This window comes from Primulina tabacum, chromosome 7 (assembly GCF_025594145.1).
Source record: "Primulina tabacum isolate GXHZ01 chromosome 7, ASM2559414v2, whole genome shotgun sequence".
NCBI classification, from domain to species: domain Eukaryota; kingdom Viridiplantae; phylum Streptophyta; class Magnoliopsida; order Lamiales; family Gesneriaceae; genus Primulina; species Primulina tabacum.
The window spans coordinates 22327543-22345352 of record NC_134556.1 but is presented as its reverse complement, the minus strand read 5'-3'; positions in this window follow the sequence as shown (position 1 = coordinate 22345352).

Below are 17810 nucleotides of genomic sequence, written 5' to 3'. Positions count from 1 at the left end.
TCTCCAATTAAATCTAGATTTTTTCTATATGAGTTTAGTAAGAGGTATGACTATTGAAGAAAATAATTCAACAAATTTCCTATCATAACCAACTAAACCCAAAATGTTTCGAATTTATGTTATTGACTTTGGTTGAGGCCAGTCCATAATCACCACTACTTTATTGGGGTCTACTAAAATGCCTAGTTCAGAGATTATATGACCCAAGAAGGTGACACCCATTAGCCAAAATTCACATTTCTTAAATTTGATGTACAATTCTTTTTCTCTGAGTGTCTGTGGAGTGAGTCGAAGATTTTCTTTGTGATTTTCCTTACTCGGTGAGTATACAATGATGTCGTCTATAAATAAAACCATGAACCTACCAAGGTAAGGTTTGAAGACTATTCATGAGGTCGATGAATGCTGCTAGAGAATTGGTCAAGTAAAACGGCATTACCGTGAACTCATAGTGTCCATATCTTGTCCTGAAGGATGTTTTAGGAATATCCTCTACCTTGAACTTCAGTTGATGGTAACTGACCTCAGATCAAGCTTTGAAAAGACCTTGTCTGTTTATAACTGATAAAAAAGGTCATCTATCCTCGGGAGATGATATTTATTTTTGATCGTGATCTTATTCAACTCTCTATGATATGCATATTCTCATACTCTCGTCTTTCTTTATCACACGTAGTATGGACTCCCCACAGAGATGCACTCAGTCAGATTTTCTTTTTGTCCAACAACTCATGGAGTTGATCATTTAACTTCTTTAGTTATGCTGGAGTCATTCAGTATGGTCGTTTTGAGATCGGTACAACACCAGGAATCAAATTAATTTCAAACTCTACTTCGCGGTCAATAATTGTGCCAGGAAATTCCTTGAGAAAATCGTATGGAAAATCTTGAATGATTGGGAATATTTTCTATCCCTGGAGTAACTTCGTTACTTACTTCGTTGATCGTTTCCAAGTAAATTTCTTCTCCAATTTTCATGGTCTTCCAGGTTTGTGATGCAGATAGAAGAGATTTTTGTTCTTTGGATTTGCCATGATATGTGATTTCTCTTTGGTTTCGAGTTGAAAGTTTGACACTCATCTTCTGACAATATACCAAGACATGATTTTAAGCTAAAGACCCTGTTCGGCATCATGTCCATCACTTAGCAACATTTTGGCCAATTATTATTCAAGAAGAGACCGTGTTCGGCACAATGTTCATTAATCAACAAAAGTTTAGTAAGTTAATGTTTGGGCAGAGACTTTGTTCATTACTTAGAAATTTTTTTCAATTATTGTTCATCAATTTCATCACCTAGCAAAATTTTGGTCAATTATTTTTCAGGCAAAGACCATGTTCGGCATCATGTTCATTACTAAGAAAAAATTTAGCCAATTAGTGTTCAGGAAGAGACTTTGTACGGCACAATGATCATTGCTTAGAAAAATTTTAGTCAATTAGCTTCCGTCAGTTTGGCACCTTGTTAATTAATTAGAAATTTTTTGGTTAATTAGTGTTTTGGCGAAGACCTTGTTTGGCACCATACTCTTTACTTAGCATAATTTTGGTCAATTATCATTTTAGTAGAGACCTTTTTTGGCACCATGTTCGTTACATAGTAAAATTTTGGTTAGTTAGTGCTTTGGCAGAGATCTTGTGTGGCATAATGTTCGTTATTTAGGAAAATTTTAGTCAATTAGTTTTTGGGAAGAGACCTTACCAAGCACGATGTTCACTACATTGCAAAACTTTGGTCCACTAGTGTTTGGGCAGAGACCTTGTTCGGCCCCATTTTCATTAGTTATTAAATTTTGTTCAATTAGTGTTCAGGCAAAGACCCTTTCTGAAACCATGTTAATTACTTAAAAAATTTTGGTCAAATATTGTTTGTGCAGAGATCCTATCTGACTCCATGTTCATTACATATAAAATTTTAAGTCAATTAGTGTTCGTACAGAGACCTTGTTCGGATCCATCCTCATTACTTAGAAAATTTGGTCAATTATTGTTCGAGAAGAGACCTGGTTCGACACTGTGTTCATTAATTAGAATAATTTTGGTCAACTAGTTTTCGAGCAGAGACCCTGTTCGAAACCATTTTCATTACATAGTAAAACTTTGATCAATCAGTGTTCTGGTAGGGACCTTGTTCCGAACCATGTTAATCACTTAATAAAAATTTAGGTCAATTAGTGTTTGTTCAGAACCATGTTCACTGCGTAGCAAAGTTTTGGTCAATTAATGTTCGGGAAAAGACCCTGTTCGTTACCAAGTTCAATATTTAGCTAAAAAAAAAATTCAATTGGTGTAGGACACCAAGTTCAATATTTAGCAAAAAAAAATTGTCATTTTGTGTTAGGACAAACACCATGTTCGACACCATGTTCATTACTAAGCAATATTTTGTTCAATTATTCTTCGGACAGAAACCCTTTCCGGCACCATGTTCATTACTTGGCAAAATATTTTTTAATTAGTGTTAGGGATTTTGGTCAACTAGCGTTCGGGCAAAGACCTTGTTCAACACTGTGTTCATTACTTAATAACATTTTGGTCAATAAGTGTACGGGCATAGACTCATTTCAGAACCATGTTGATTAATAAGAAAATTTTTGGTCAATTATGTTCAGAGAGAGACCCTGTTTGCCACCACGTTCATTTTTAAAAAATTTTGGTTAATTAGTTTTCGGACAGATACCATGTTCGCCATTCTGTTCAATATTTAACAAAACTTGGCCAATTAGTGTTAGGGCAGAGACCTTGTCTAGCACCATATTCACTACTTACAATTTTTTTTGTCAATTAGTGTCCATAAAGAAACCCTTCCAGGAACCATGTTCATTACTTAGAAAAATTTTGGTTAATTGATGTTCAGACAGATACCATGTTTGGAACCAGGCTCATGACTTAGCTAAATTTTGGTAAATTAATGTTTGGGTAGAAACCTTGTACGAAACCATGTTCATTACTCAACAATTTTTTTGTCAATTAGTGTTGTTAGAAACTACAAGTTTCAGAGTTTGAAAAAATGATAAATAACCGAACTGAAGACCCAAAGTGAACAGTAACTGAACTGAAAGCGCGTAACCGATCTCAGAATTGAAGAAGACATTGAATTAAAATGGACGAAGTAGAATCGAAGTTGTAAGGTTTAGAAAATTCGAACTACTGAAGCTGACTACATACGATCTAGGGTTTTACTAAAATATGTGATTATTTTAAAGATTTAAATTCATGATTATTTAATGGTTATGTGTTTTATTTCGTGATTTATTAAAATTTCATGCATAAGGGCTTTTAGTAGTTTTTCGCGCTCGAACGAGTAACGGAGACCGGGAATAATTGGAAAATATTTTTATTAAATAATTATTTTTAATTATTTAATATATGGTGTAAATAAGAGTGATATTTGAAAATGCTCCTTGGTTGGGTATTTTTACTCGCAGGGTCATATTTTTAACCAGTACGAAAAATTTATCGAGTCAGGGGACTTTTTGAGAGTTCGAACAATATTTTCAAAAACGTATTTAAACGAAATATTTTTCGGGAATGATTTTAGGCTTAATTAGATTTTTTTATTGCTTAATGGGCCCAAAATCTTTTTAATCCCTTTATTTTTAATTAAGAGCCCATCAAAACTTAATATTATAACTTAAACACTACCACTAAAACCCTAAATCTAGTGTAACCTTTCGGCAGCCCCCTCCAGCCTCTACCAGCAGAATTTTCGAAAAAATTTGAAGCAGCCACCTTCAAATTTCCCCAAGGTCTTGCAAAGAAATATCTCCCCGTCTCTCCGGTGCACGTTCTACGCGATCGTATCGAGGTTTTCAAGCGTAAATACACAAAGACACGTCATATACCTAGTTTTTCTCATCATTCACATTATTATATTTTTATTTGTGTGTGTATGCATGAAGAATATCAGAGCTAATGTTTTATGTGCATAGGGACCAAAATTTCATGAAAAATACTCATGTTTTCTTCATGTAATCTCACGATTTTCATATGGTTGAAGGGCTGCCGGTTCTTTGACGTTTAAGGATCGTTTTACATCAATTTTTGAGGAATTCTAGAGGGTATAACAGGTCTGGATCGAGGAAGGTACGGCCAAAAGTGTATGCTTGGTTCTAGGGTGTCCGTGTAGACTCTGGAATTTCACACAACAAAAGAAACAAGGGCACGGACCCCGTGTCAGGGTCCGGCTTCGGGTCTGTGTAGACCCTGACAATAGTAACCAACGGAAATCACTACACTTGTTGCTTAATCCTCCTAACTCGATCGTACGGACCGTGAACCAACACCTCGAGACCCATCCTAGGATGCTATGACAATTATTCAAACTCCCATGATGCCTCAAAACACGATACAAATGATACAACGCAACTCAAACCGTGAACACACTATTTTGACACCAAAATGCTTCATACGACTTCTAGTGCAACCAAGTGCCTATCGACATGAAATGAGGCACCAAAACACTCATCCCAACATCATAATCACAATACTTAAACGCAGCAGCTATCACTCAATGGTTCCCAATGAAGCCTGCAACAAATAAACTTCAAGAACACGCCAAAAACACATATTCAAAAAATTACAGTTTGAGTAGTCCCACAAAAACGATCATAATGCACTCGTTTCTTGTCCAAAAATTACGAATTTACTGTCAAATCGAAGGTATCAAAAAATACTACGTTTTATATGTTGAAAGTTTTTCCAAAACGACAACCGAAATTTTGCAGAAATCGAAATGACAGCAGAATTCAGGTTTTTGGAATTAAAATCGTTTCAAAATCGATCCAACCAATTTTTGCTCAAACTTTGCACAACATTCATGAAATTTTTAAACATAATAAACATAAGAACATGTACTATAACGAGATGTATGCATAAATGAAAGAATGTACAAGCCTTGATGATTAAAACTCACGAAACGACGAAACCGACGTGGCGAGGATGCGAGGCCGATCCGGGACGACTTGTGGCGCTTTTCTTTCAACAAAAATGATCGAGAATTGTTGAAATGATGAAGGGGAAAGGGTGGCGGCTGCTACTCTCCAAGAACCCTACCTTTTTTCTTAAAAAGATGAAAAAGAAGAATGTGTGTGTGCAAATGAAATGTGTGTGTGACTTACGGGTGTGGTGTGTGTAATTGAGTCTGTGTGCGTGAGGTAATAATTAAAATAAAGATAATTACGGGCTAATTAGCTTAATTAAATAATTGATGAGCAATTACATGGTAATTAAAATAATAATCTCCCCCTTAAATTACTAACCTCCCTAAATTTAAAATAAAAAACAAAAGTGTTAAACTTTTGAAAGTTTAAAATCTTAAAATCACCTAATAATTAAATTAGGCTTTAAAATGCTAAAAATTAATAAATCGTTTAAATGTCATTTTCTTGACTTGAAATAAAATACCACGTTTTAAAACCGCCTAAATCGTCGCCGGTCTTATTTCCTCGATCCCGCATTGAATAATCGCCTGAAACATGAAACTCGAGAAAATATTTTAATGTTCATCACATAAACATAAATAATTAAAATAATACAATTTAATAAATCATGTATCTACAAAAAAATCAATTGAAACTTACATACATACTTTAACAATTAAATAAATGCATGGATTTTACGTGTACTGATTTTGGGCTCTACAAGTTACAAGTTTATTGTTACTCAGATGAGCAATGGACTTGAAATTCAAGTAGTTCAACCTTTTATACCACAATAATTTTTTGAGGATTTTGAATCTATAAAAAAAACTGGTGCATCAGGTTGATTAGTCCAACTCACCTTGTAGGTGTTAGCACAACGATTTCCAGTTATACTGATCTCATCCGTTGAGTTCTTAACTGTGCAAATGTGTTTGCTGAACTGAACTGAAAAACTTTCGCGCATAACTGTCTGATGCTAATCAAGTTATACTTTAAATTATCAACAAGTAAGACATCAATAATAATAATGTTACCATGGATAAGCTTATCCTTACCCACAGTTCTACCTTTAGAGCTGTCTCCAAAATTGATGTTTGGACCAGAATATTTGATCAGTTGTTAGCAAATCAGCATCCCCTATCATGTGTCGCGAGAATCCACTGTCCAAGTACCAAGTTTATTCTTTTATTGTACCTGTCACCTGCAATCATCCACAATAATTGATTTTGGTACCACATCTATTTGGGTCTTAAACTGATTAGTCCTATAGGAACCCAGACTTGGATCAGTCTAACTGACTTTCAAGTTACTTTGTTCCAAATGATTTTTCTCGACTTATGTGTGTGTGGTGTGTTGTGTGCAAAAAAAACAATATGATTTTTAAACTTTTTCAACGGATTGTTCTTCTGATATCTCTTCTGAAATGGCTTACAGTTGTAATAATTGTAATAGTAATTCCTATAATGCTTATTTTTGTAGCTGAACCGTTTAGGTAACCAGCTTCGTGAATCAGTTGGACTGTCAAGGCTACATCCAATTCAAAACTGTTTAGCTTTGTTCTTATGTTCAATCGGTTGGACAATAGGTTTATGTAGAACCCGTTAAACCAGATTACGTATAAACCATGCATAATTATTATTATTTAAATTAAAATGATTTTATGCATGAGGATTTAAATTCTTTTTTTAAAATTTAATTATTTTATGCAGTAGTTTAGTTGCTATCTTTTCAGTTAAACAAACGAGGCCGGACTGGAGTTGTAGTAATGAGATAAATTTTAATATTAAGAAAACATTCCTATAATTTATTTAAGATAAATAATAAGTTAATTTAATGTAAAAGAAAGTCTAAGGAATTATTTAAGTAATTTGAGGTAAGTAGTAAATAAATTCTTTTAGTTTCAATAATTAATTTATTTATTCACTAAAATACTTAATGAGTAGATAAAACTTTAAAGATTTAAAATACAATATATAAGCAAAATTTTCACTCCTTTATCAAACAATTTTCGGCAACTACACATTTAAATTTAAAAACTTTTGGCAACTCTTCATTCTTATATCTTTCCTTAATCCTTTCATGGCATAGATAATTCCTTCAACTTTAAATCCTCAATAATTATTAATTAAGCAATTTTTCTACCCATTTTATCTAGTAATTTTCGGCCATCACCCCTAAAAGATTTAAAATAGTAGACAACTCACCACTTGATTCATTTCCTTAATCCATTCTTGATAGATAATTCCCTCACCATTTAATCTTCAATAATTAAACAAATAAGCAATTTTCTACCTTGAACCTAGACTAGAATTCGGCAAACACCTCCCCCATATCCCCCTCAAATCCCTTGATATCATAGCAACTTCCTTATCTCTCAAACTCTAGATAGAAAGATTTTTATCTTGACATTTCATCCCATTTAATTGGTAGACTTTCCCTTCCTCTCCTATACATTTTCTCCCTCAACATTCTCAAAAATTCAGAGCATTTTCTAAGAGGAATAATCGTGTGAGGTTGAGAGAAATAAGAGAGAAAGTAGAAACAAAAGAAGAACACTCCGTCTCCTCCGCGCCGCGTCGTCGTATCTTTTGTTTTCTTCAAAACAAAAATTCCAGGCATGCATATACCATTCCTTGTCTCTTCAATCAAGTCCTATATTTATTTTGAAACATTTCATGTGCAAGATTAAGAAGGCAAAAACCGAAATTTTTCAGCAACAAGAACAAGAAAATTCTGCACAGATTTTGTTTCCCTTCATGCTTCACGTTGGTATGTTTTCTTTTGATTTCAGGGATGGCTCGTTCCAGGAACTCAAGGCTGCTTTTAGACATGAACTAGGATGTGTTAGGGAGGTGCTGGTCCATCGGTTTGAGTCCCTTCGCCACAAGCAAGACGAAATGGACAGCAACTCCCGTAGTGCAGTTTTTGTGTTTCGATTTCTTGTTTTTCTTGCCTAAGGTGTGGGTTCTGATTTTGATTGCCCTAGGGGCTGTAGCCATGGTTAGAATCCTTCCTTGGTATGTCTGGGACGTGACCAAGATGCCCTTTCATGGCTTGGTTCATGGTCCCATCTGTTTTCAAAACAAAACAAGACAAGTGTCCCTTAGATCCTTTTATTTTCTGCATTAGTGGGTTTCGAATATATGGGGTTTGGGTGGATCTTGGTTGGCTTCTAGCCCTTAGCCATGGTTCACACAATACCTCATGGTGTCTAGAACATGCCATGGTTGATCATATGGCCACTGGAATGACACATGACAGCAAGAACGAACAAGACACCCCACGCATGTGAGATGCGTTCTCGGGTGGAGCATGTGAATGGTGGCAGGTGTTGCTTGGATTGTGACTGGCCTAGGGCCCTTAGCCATGGTTCAAGCCACACCTTAGGATGTTAATAAGAGGCTCTGGTTGGTGGTTCAAGCCCCAATGGCCAATAGCCTCGCAAACGAAGCGATGCAAGTGCAAGCGCTGCTGTTGTAATTTTGGACAGCAACTTGGTGCTTCGGTTCAGAGGCATGTTTAAGTTTTTGGTTGGCTTTTAGCCTATGGCCTTGGATTGGACAGTACCTCATCAAGTTAGGAAGGTCATGTTTTTGGCCGTTTGTGATTCGGTTAAGTTTAGAGGTCGTACGAGAATTTACGGTGCAAATTACCAAAGTGACTCTCGAAAGAGCGTTTCATGTTTTTGGCCTCCATTCACCAAACTTCGAATTTTACAATTTTAGGAGCATTATTTCATCATTTTAGGTGTATTTTAATCATGTCTAAACGATGGTTTGATGTAGGTTCGGGTTGGCACGGAGTCATGGTTAGAATTTAAGTTGTTAATCTAGTTGGCCCCGTTTTTGGGTACAATTACGAAGTCATTCTCAAGTTAAGATTATTTGCATTTTTCTCATGTTAGAATTAGGTCGCAGCGAGCCTGAGAACGATCCAACCCATTCGGTAAAATAATACAGGACATTTAATTATATTACGTGCATAAAAATATAAAAGTATATTTTTGAGATATATACGATATTGCTTGTGGCCACTTCACACTCATGGGATTGCAGCTTATCATGGGATTATTACTTTACCCAGTGACCACTGACCGGTCCAGTTCATGTTCATTTATGGGTACAGATATCCAGTCCAAGGGCTGTGATGGTCTCTACCGCCCAGTATACTGTGGTTTAGTCTGATCAAACGATTCAGATCATGTTATGGGCCACTTGCGTAGAACATATTCTCAACAGAAAATTATGATATGCTATTTTATGACAGGGCTCTATCGAGCAAACATTTCACTTACGATTATTCAGTTATGCATGTATTTATAATTATTCATGACACGATTTTCACGTTACGCTCTATGATATGATATTTTACGTTACGCCAGATTTTACGATATTTTTACTTGTTATCCATGATATATGCATGCTGAGTCTTTAGACTCACTAGACTTGATTGTTGTAGGTACTGATGAGGTCGGGACCGAGGGCGGGGACCAGTGAGCCATCTTGGGTCTGCAGTAGTAGGAACCTGAGGACCTCATTTTCAGCACTTATTATTTTTATTCCAGACTCAGTTTTTATTTTGTTGAATTATTTTAAGTTGTTATTTTGAAAACATTATTTACTTCCGCTGCTACTTTAAACATTGAATCTTTTTATCAGTATATTTTATGAATGAGGCATTTTAATTTATTTAAAGAGAAAATTTTAAATTATTCCGCAAATTTTCAATTCCGCTGCTACTTTAAACATTGAATCTTTTTATCAATATATTTTATGAATGAGGCATTTTAATTTATTTAAAGAGAAAATTTTAAATTATTCCGCAAATTTTCAAGTACGAAAATACGGGCCTCTACAATTTACTTGGGTCAAAGATTTCTTGTACTACGGTTGATTTTACAAAGTTGCTTTGTGCTCATTAAACTTTGTAAATTTATCAGTTGCAGAGGTTTCATCAATGCTATTAAAGCCCAAACCAGTTTTATCATCAACTGATTTTTGTAAAATCTTCATTTCAGTCAGAGTGACTGATGAATTGATCCATGCTTGAATCAGATCAGTTTGTTTTGAAATTTCAGTTTTTAACTGCTGAATCAAAGATTGGTTCTCAGTCATTTAATCTTTTTTTCTTTTCAATCTCCCTTCTCAAACTCAACAATTCAACTGACTTATCAGTTTCAGTTTTGTTGTCTTTGGGATCAGTTTACTCTGCTTTGGCTTTTTCAAAAAATCGAGCAAGTTTTTGATACTCGTTTACCATGTCATGCAGTGTGAAAATGAGTTTTTCACGTGTAAAATCAGTAGAGCTGAAGTCAAATACATGTTCACTTGTTGACTCTAGTTCTGCATCATTTTCCATTAACCATTTAACTTCTTATTCATCATCGCTGGAGCTGCTCGAGCTCTCAGCTTCAGACTCTTCACTATCAGTCTCTGCCTATTTTGATTTGCTTTCTTCAGCTAGCATGACTTCATGCTTCTTTTTGAATGATCTCTTATCATTTCTATCTCTTCTTTTGTATTCAACTGATTTCTTCCCTTTTTCAGTTGAATGTTTATTGTCCTTCTTTGGTTTAGGACAGTCAACAATAAAATGTCATGGCTTCCCACAATTATAGCAATAATTTGGTTCTTCCTTAGAGTTGTTTTTCTGATATTTCCTCTGGAATTAACCTTGGTTTCTTCTCATGAATTTACCAAATTTCTTCCCAAATAATGACATGGCATCATTACTCAGCTGATCTGCTGTTTTCTCAACCGAACCAATTGGTTCCAGTTTGATAGCACTAAGGGAAGTAGTGATTTGTGTTAGAGTAGGTGACCGTCAAGCCAAGTGTTGGCCGAGGGTTCATGTTTAAACTCTATGTATAAACAATATTTATTTTAGTAATATTTTGAATTATTGTTTTGTCACATCTTTATCTATATACTCATGCTAGTTGCATAGATAAAAGTCCTTGAATATAATCGGCATCGAATAACCTTCATAGGATAACCCACAATAACCTTCAATGAAGCGTTATGTGATGCCGATTCTTCCAAGTGGCTTGAAGCTATGGAATTTGAGATGAATTCCGTGCATTCGAACCAAATGTGGAATCTTGTGGTCCACCTGAGGGAACTGTTCCCATAGGGTGTAAATGGATTTACAAGAGGAAACTTGGGGCGGATGGGAAGGTATTGACCTTCAAAGCACGATTATTAGCAAAGGGCTATACTCTAAGACAAGGAGTTGAATTTGAGGAAACCTTTTCTCCAGTTGCAATGTTCAAGTCTATAAGGATATTGCTAGCCATAGCTGCATGGTATGACTATGAGATATGGCATATGGATGTCAAGACATCTTTTCCTAATGGGGATATTACGAAAGAGATTTACATGTCTCAACCTGAATGGTTTACATCTATCAAAAGTGAGCATATGGTATGCAAATTTCAGAGATCTATTTATGGTCTAAAGCAAGCATCTAGGAGTTGGAATATTAGATTCGATAGTACAATCAAATAGTTTGGTTTTACTAAGAATCTCGAGGAACTCTGTAGTACCCGAAAAACCAATATGCGTAAATATGTGCATAATATCTATTATTTAATTTTAAATGATTATTATTTTAGGAATTTGTTGATTTAATTGCATTTAAATCATTTACGTTATTTTTTTTATAAGGATTTTAAATCGCGTATTTCAAATTTTAACTTTTTAGATATATACGCGAGACCGGACCGGAGATAGGAAATCGGAGATGAATTTTATGATCCAAAAATATTCTTAAATTTATTCCAAGCTAACAAATAATTTATTTTAATGAAATCAAGTGGATTTAAGTATACTTTAATTAATTAATCACCAATTTAATTGTAGGCTTCTTAATAATCAAGATTATACTTAATTAACCTTTTAATCAAGCTTAGCTAACATAGGATTCTACTTAGCAAAACTTAAACAAATCCTACACCAATTTGGGAAGACATGTCTCGGTCCTCTCCACTCCACACAATCCCCAACTTGACACCATTTAACTCCCCCAACAACAAAACAAAGGCCACCCATTCATCATGCATGTTCCCCCCAACTTGGCATCATTTACTCCCCCATGTACCACCTTATTTGACCACAAGCCTTCACCACCTTCTCCACTCTCCCTAGCACAAAAATTAGGAGATTTGGCAGCTCCCATTCTTGGCCAAGGCAACAACAATAGCGAGGCATCTTCATTTCCGTTGCCGTGTCTCCCGATCCGACGTATTGTGTTGTTTATTGTAAAAAAACAACTTAAGGCATGTATATACGTTTCTTTTCTCTTTAATCAAGTCATATAAGTAATTTAAATCATAATATGATCATGTTTCATGGAGCATAAACCGAAATTGTACAGCAAGTGTTATAAAAAGTCTGCACAGATTTTGGCCCTCCCACTTGTGCTTCACGTTTTTGTTGGTTTTGTGGTTTCAGGAGGTTGGCTCGATTCCAGGCACCCAAGGCTGCATCTAGATATGTACTAGGGCATGTTAGGGTCGTGTTAGTCCATTGGTACCAGCCCCTACACGCTGGAGGAAGAGATTTGACAGCAACTCTTCTTATGGAAATTTATGAGTTTCGATTTGTTTTTGTTGCTTGTCTAAGGAAAGTGTTCTGATCTTGGCTGCCCTAGGGGCTGTAGCCATGGTTAGAACCTTTCCTTGAAATTTCTAGGACGTGACCAAGATCCCCTTTCATGGCTTGGTTCATGTTCCCATCGGTTTTCAAAATAAACAAGAACAGCCCCCTTCGGTTTTAAAATTCTGGTTTTTGTTGAGTGTGTTGAGTTTCGGTTTTTAGGTGTCAAGTGGGTTGTGTTTGGCTTCTAGCCCTTAACCATGACTCATACAATACCTTATCATGTCTAGCATGGACCATGGTTAACCTCATAGCCAATGGATCCTTCATTTGACAGCAAAACAAGCAACGCCCCCACGCGTGCAATGTGTGTGTTCTCGGGTGAAGCTTGTATTAGTCGTAGGTGTTGGCAGGAATTGTGGTTGGCCTAGGGCCCTTAGCCATGGTTCAAACCATGCCTTAGGATGTTGGTAAGAGGCTCTGGTCGGTGGTTCAAGCCCCAATGGCCATTAGCCTTGAAAACGACGCAAGGAAGCGCAACAGCTGCTGCTGTAATTTTCTTGACAGCAACTTTGCCTTCGGTTCAGAGGTGTGTTTCGAGTTCTTGGTTGGCTTTTAGCCTATGGCCTTAGACTGGACAGTGCCTTATTGAGTTAGGAAGGTCATGTTTTTGGCGGTTTGTGATTTGGTCAAGTTTAGATGTCGTACGAGAATTTACGGTGTAATGTGCCAAAGTGACTCTCGAAAGAGCGTTTCATGATTTTGGCCTCCATGCACAATTTTCGTGTATTACAGCCCTTGGTAATTATTTTCCAGTATTTTAGGTGTATTTTAATCATGACTAAATTATGATTTGATGTTGTTTCGGGTTGGTACAGAGTCATGGTTAAATATTAAGTTTGTTGGGCGTAATAGTCTCGTTTTTAGTTCGATTTTGAAGCGTTGGTCAAGATAAGTTATTTGCATGGTCAAGTCAAGTTGTGTGCATGTTTTTCATGTTAGAATTAGGTCGCAGCGAGCCTGGGAACGATCCAACCCAAATTTGTAAAATAACTCAGGAATTTAATTATATTACGTGCATAAAAATATAAAATGTTCATTTTTGAGATATATGCGATATTGCTTGTGGCCACCTCACGTTCATGGGATTGCAGCTTATCATGGGATTTTTACTTCATCTGGTGGCTACTGACCGGTTCATGTTCATGTATGGGTACGGATATCCAGTCCAAGGGTTGTGATGATCTCTACCGCCCAGTATACTGTGATTTAGTCTGATCAGACGATTCATTTCACGTTTTGGGCCACTTGCGTAGAACATATTCTCAACAAAAAATTATTATATGCTATTTCATGACAGGGCTCTATCGAGCAAGCATTTCACTTACGATTTTCAGGTCAGTTATGCACATATTTATAATTACTCATGACAAGATATTTTCACGTTTTGCTTTACGACATGATATTTTTACCCGGCATGAAACTTTATGATATATTTTACTCGTTATTCACGATATATGCATGCTGAGTCTTTATACTCACTAGACTTGATTGTTGTAGGTGCTGATGAGGTCGGGACCGAGGGCGAGGACCAGTGAGCCATCTTGGGTCGGCAGTAGTAGGAATCTGAGGACCTCATTTATCGGTTTATTTATTATTTTATGCAAACTCATTTTATCGCAATGAATTATTTTAAGTTGTTGCTTTGAAACAAATATTTACTTCCCCTGCTATCTCGATATTTAAAGCTTTTATTCTGCTGCTACTTTAAACATTGAATCTTTTATCAGTATATTTTATGAACGAGGCATTTTATTTATTTAAAGAAAAAATTTTAAATTATTCCGGAAATTTTCATGTACGAAACACAAGCCACTACAAACTCTGTGTATAAGAAGGTCAGTAGGAGTAATGTGACATTCCTGGTGCTTTATGTTGATGACATTCTACTCATTGGGAATGATGTAGGGATGTTGCAATCAACTAAAATATGGTTAGCTTGTAAGTTCTCGATGCAATACTTGGGTGAAGCATCTTTTTTATTTGAAATACAGATCTATAGAGATAGATCAATAAGATTGCTTGGTCACACCCAGTTCATATACATTGATACCATCATTAAGAGATTCTCGATGGATGAGTCCAAGAGAGGACATCTACCAATGTGTCATGGTGTGTCCCTATCCAAGTCTATGTCTTCAAAGACTGATGCGGAGATAGAGGCGATGACAAGCATTTTGTATGCGTCTGTAATTGGTAGCATCATGTATGTGATGATATATACACGTTCTGACGTGGCTTTTGCACTAAGTGTAGTGAGTAGATATCAATCGAACCCTGGTCTTCCACATTGGAAAGCTGTGAAAGACTTGCTCAAGTACTTGAGAAGGACCAATAAATTGTTCTTGGTCTATGGGGGTTGAAAATTGAAATTGAAATGCTATACCGACTTTAACTTCCAAAAAGATATCGATGACTCAAAGTCAACTTATGGATTCGTATTCATGCTAAATGGTTCTGCTGTCTCTTGAAAGAGTTCCAAGCAAGAAAGTACTGTGGATTCCACCACTGAGGCCGAATACACTGCTGCAGCAAAGGAGGCTATTTTGTTAAGGAATTTTGTCCAAGAGTTGGACGTCATTCCTAATGGAGTTGCTCCAGTCCCGGTGTTTTGTGACAACACGGGAGCCATTGCTCAGGCGAAGGAGCCAAGGTCTCATCAGAAATCCAAACATGTATTGAGAAAGTACCACATCCTTCGAGAGATTGTGGAAAAATGAGAAGTTTCGATTGACAAAGTCGGCTCCACAGATAATGTTGCTGATCCACTAACTAAGCTTTTACCTTGACCATTATTCGAGAAGCATCGTGAATCGATGGTTTTGAAGCATATGGGTAGTTGGCTCTAGTGCAAGTGGGAGATTGTTAGAGCAGTTGTCCGTCGAGCCAAGTGTTGGCCGATGGTTCATGTTTAAACTCTATGTATAAACAATCTTTATTTTAATAATATTTGAAATTATTGTTTTGGCACATCTTTATCTATATACTCATGCTAGTTTTATAGATAAAGTCCTTGAATATACAAATAATAGAAAGAATGTGAGATGCTGATATGATGAGTATCATGAATCTCATATTTGGAATACTGTATATTCTAAAGATTTCCTAGTCGATTCAGCTGCCGTTTGAGTATCATGAAACTCATATTTGGAATAATGTATATTCTAAAGAGTTCCTAGTCGATTCAGCCGCCGTTAAGAAGGATAAAGGCCGCTCGAGTTTGAGACTAGTATATGCGATGTGAGTACCATGTTTCATTGGTAGGGGACATTGTGATGTCCGAGCATGCAGATAGGTGCTCCTCGTAGAGTGCACTGAACAACCCTCCATAAATTACTTTTCAAATGGTTCTCACTTATCGAGTGAAAACACCCTAGTTTATGGTTGTACACCATTAGTCCTTATGACTCGGGACAATATTGTGACTCTATATGCTAGCATTGCACTTTGACTTGTTTACCAACTCACATGGGGTCATCAGGTGGCAAGGTTGGATTTTCTGTCCAAACATATAGGAGTCTATGCATTGTAGTCGGGGATTCACCGCTTACCTTAGGGTATGGATATCCTATGTTATCTCATGTGTATGTAGTTTGAAATCTATGATCAGAGTGTTGGTGGTAATTAAGAAAGGGGTTTCTTAGATTACATCATCGATGTAACTACGGCATGACACATAGTATCGATTCTTTGACAGCTGTCGATATAGCAATAGTTGTCGAATCGGTCGGGATATATGAGATGAAGGGACCGTACTGTACGTTAACAATAATGGAATGGTTCTTGCAGGCACTATCATTTGATACCTATGGAATCATGTAAGTGATCCTGCTAGGCATTTAAAATGGTTGGTTGGGTACTATCAGACTTGAGTTCTGATGTTCTTATTATCAAGGAGTTGATAAGTAAGAATGATGCAACTGGATATGCTAATATAAGGACATGTTTAGTATTGAATCACATTGAGATGTGAACTCACGATTAGTTTTATCATTGAACCATTGAAGGTAACACAAGTGCTAACTTTCTAGATCTCGTTGAGAAGGAAAATAGTTCAATGTGTTGAACGGCTTATAAATTATATAGGAATTTATAAGCGCAAAGAAAAATAAAAGTATGACTTCTATAAGCGGATTATGGAGAATGTAACTTTTAATTTGTGGAACTTTTCTTAAATTAAAAGATGGCTCAAATAAATAATGTATTTGAAAATTGTGATTTTCATAAACGTTATTATGGACTAAATTAAATTAATTCAAATGTTGAATTAATTAAATACTAGTGGACCTAATAGAGTCCAAATAATTAAATTAATTCGAGTGTTAAATTAATTAAATAACATTGGGTCTTGTAGAGTCCAATATGATATAATTATCCAACTAGCGTGCTTGAGTAAAATCAAGTAAAGTTTAAATGGTCTCAAATGTGTTTGACATATTTAAATAAAAGTCCATGGGCTTTGTAATTGTTACAAGCCCAAATAAAATGCATGCTTGGAAGGTGAAGAGTTGAAGACAACTTTTTCAACAAACTAGGCATGGCATGCACGTGCAACTTTTTACTTTTCACACAACCAAGAAAATACTTCTCTCCTCCAAGCTTGAGATGGCCGAAACATCATAGCCAAAAATCCTCTCATTTTACTTCTTCAATTGTTGATGAAATCATACTATTCTCAATGCAAAATACTCTAGCTTTTTTTAGTGCAAAATTAGATTGGATCTTCCAAGCTAGTGGTGGACCTAATTTGAAGGAAAGAATCCATTTGAGCAAGGAATGCTCTAGAAAGCTTGTAGATTGGGTCAACTCTTCAAGAGATAAGTTGTTTAAAATTTAGTTGGAGCCAATAATCAATCTTTGTGATTGATAGGTAAATTTCTAAACACACTATGTATGATTATTTTAGTATTTGCTACACACTATGTTGGGTGCTCGGTTTTATTCCTATGAAAATATGATTTTCGAAAGTTCCGTAGCGCTTCCAGATATCGTAACCGATCCTTTCAATTTGTGGTGTAGAAGGCTCTCCTTCTCTTGTTTGCAGTTCAAACTCATAGGCTTTGAGATCAGCAAACAAATCATGTAATTCTACCTTATTCAGGTCCTTTGACTCTCTCATAGTCATGGTGTTGACATTTCATTCTTTGAGAAGACCTCTAACCACCTTCAGCGCAATTTCTTTGTTTGAATATACTTTTCCAAATGTATTTAGTTCATTTATAATGCCGTTGAC